The 2,836-nt window shown below is 34.3% G+C and overlaps 1 protein-coding gene across 1 annotated transcript in view; it reads right to left on the bottom strand.

The window, feature by feature from the left end:
* Positions 1–417: 417 nt before the first annotated feature.
* The window catches only part of LOC137746452 (TMV resistance protein N-like), a 45,783-nt gene continuing 43,364 nt past the window's right edge, over positions 418–2,836 (bottom strand). The window contains exons 8-11 of the mRNA XM_088682300.1: positions 2,575–2,746; positions 2,234–2,360; positions 1,636–1,718; positions 418–1,203 (exon numbers count right to left, since the gene is read on the bottom strand). The gene's annotated coding sequence lies outside the window, so the exon portion shown is untranslated. The remainder of the gene's footprint in view (positions 1,204–1,635; positions 1,719–2,233; positions 2,361–2,574; positions 2,747–2,836) is intronic.

Raw genomic sequence — 2,836 nt, 5'->3', positions numbered from 1 at the left:
CTTTATATGCCAGTTACACTTTAAAACAAATGTGGTCCACATTATGTGGTTGTGGAGATAAATTACTCAATTATATAAACTAATAAATGGGTTGTAGTAGCGTCATGGGAGTCAGTGTCACCATTGGTGAATTGGTCACAGGTCTGATGCCTCCCTTTTTGTCTTTTTGCTAAATATTCGTCACGTCCTATGATTTGGTTGAAAAATAACTTTGTTTACTCGACATTCAAAAATAAATAAAACAAATGCGCGTATGCAAGCATATTGTTAAATCTAACGTATCTTCTTCTTAGACTATCACTAGAAATTACGTCCGCGCGTTGCTGCGAGAACTAGCTGTTTCAGACGTAATCGGATGAATAAAACACATTTAAATTGAATAAATTCAACACAATTATGAACAAGTAAATGGATACATGAGTGAATGAGATCGATAAAATAAGCAGTTTTGCTTTTATATACATTTAAGTAAGCTGGCATATAAACACACTGTACAATGAGTGGGAAAAAACTGAAAGTCTTTGAGTAGAAAGAGATGGTTTCCGAAAAAGTTCTATTTCCTTAAGAAACAGAAAAAACATGTAGTTCACACATATAATGTGTCCTAAAAGGCCAATGAGATTACAATGATTAGTCTTGTGCAAGCAAAAACCTGATATACTACAACTGATGTATACAATCCAATTAAAATGTTCATGAAAGCTGCCAACAAGATACTTGAAACAACCACAATTAGCCACAGAATGATTGTCAAACCAGCAATAAGGATGCAAGCTATTTCAAGAAATGGACCTTCTCGAGTAATCAGATCATGAATCAAAGGGCCAAATATTTTATAGGTTCAAAACAAATGCAAGTGCCACTACGATAGCACTAACCCTTCTTAATTTTCGACACCGCAATCCTCCTAACTCAACTTAATAAGTAACAGTCTAATTCTTTCTTAGCCGAAAATTGTCAATCCCATAACCGACATAGAAAACAACTCCAAATTCTCATTTCCAAACTGAATTTCCAATTCCCACCAAACTTTCCGAGCATCCAAACAGAGGATAGCCAGAAAACCCAACACACGCAGAACTCGATACGATTCAATACCCAGATGAGGGAATTCGATGATCATTACAGCAACATTTCAATGCAATCTATCCTTTAACAAATGCAATTGTCATTTGTTCACATTAACTTCAATTTTTCCAATTTCTAACAGATAAATGAAAACAGCTACATATCAGAAAAAAGGAGGAACAATAAAAGGAATAACAGAAAGAAACAAATGCATAAATGGACAGATGGTGTTTTAGAGAAAAGTTTCTCTATCTTGATATTCAACACACAAAATTTCAAATCTAAAGTATTTAGCATATTTAAACATGAAAGAGTGCTAATTGCATGAACTAATTAGGATTAGAAAAATGGATTTAAGTAGATAACCGATTAAAATTGAGAATGAAATTGATCAACAAAGTTGGAGCCGGTCTTTGGAAAACAAAAGTTGATTTGATTGTTCCAATGTGTTCACTCCAAAAACTACACTTTTCAACTTTTAAAATGCAGGAAAATGAATATCTTGACAGAAATTTCAAAGAGGATAATTAAATTACAAAAATATAAGTACAATGCATGGATCCGCACCTGGCAATCAAGAAGGGAGAAAGAAGCCATCGCAAAGCAGGTAACTGACTTAGTAAATCTGTGCTATCAAGTTCCTTGGTTTTCTGTAGACAACAAATCAAATATATTAGATCCTTTATTCTTAACAGCATCACAAAATTCGTTTCTTAACAGCATCACAGAACTGATCATTTATATCATCTGAAAATATTAAAGAAACGAAACATACAGTTAAAAACCATTTGAGAAACATAAGTAAGCCTTTGGTATGTTCAAGAACTGACCAACTGCATACCGCATAATAAATTGAGAATATGTTCAAGAACTGACCAACTGCATACTGCATAATAAAACCTAAAAATAAAGCCAACCCAGTTCAGCAAATGAACATACTATTAGCTAAAGGGATACAAATTTTGTGATTGAATCAGACATCACATATCTACATGCAAATAAAATAACCCAATAATTTAGCAAGAATGAAAAGGAAATAATATGAACAGAGAGAGATGTATAAAACCCAACCCCTGGCATGAATACTAAATCCCACGCCTACTCAAAAGACACAAAGCAGAAAATTACTCAATTTCAAAATCCAAATTAGAAAATAAAACCTCACCGTTTCCCTCTCTCACCTCGTCATCCCACATATCTTCTCTTCATATTCTGATAAAAGACCTCTCTTCAAGTCTGGTCTCAAATAGTTGGTCCATCTCAGCCTGCAACTTTTCCACACCTTAATAATCCTGCAATTGAGACCAACCCACCACATCTATAATCGGTGAACTGTTTACATTAAAACATATGAAATTACAACCCATTTGATAGAAAGATTTTGTTGTTTTAACAGAAACACTGAAAAATGAACATTTCACAGCGAGTAACTAATTTCTCATTATTTAAAAATTAGTCTTAAATTTCATAAGTAAATAAACCCAAAAGAATGCAAAAAATTGGAACCTTTGGGCTTGGAGAGCGAGCAAGACGGCTAGCAAGCAGGGTGGATTGAACCCAACAGAGAACACAGAGCAGAGCGGCAACAGACCCAGCTTTCTTATCCAAGCACACATACAGCCCAGCATACATCGCAGTGAAAGCAAACCCTAAATTCAAACAGAACCCATTTGGGACACTGTAGAGAGAAGGTTCGCAATATTAATCAAACTAGAATGCAAGAAAAGCAAAATCAACAACCCATATCAAAATAATATGAAAAGATCCC

This window comes from Pyrus communis, chromosome 2, assembly GCF_041283825.1.
Source record: "Pyrus communis isolate YQ-2024b chromosome 2, ASM4128382v1, whole genome shotgun sequence".
NCBI lineage: Eukaryota > Viridiplantae > Streptophyta > Magnoliopsida > Rosales > Rosaceae > Pyrus > Pyrus communis.
This window is presented reverse-complemented; position numbering and strand designations above follow the sequence as displayed.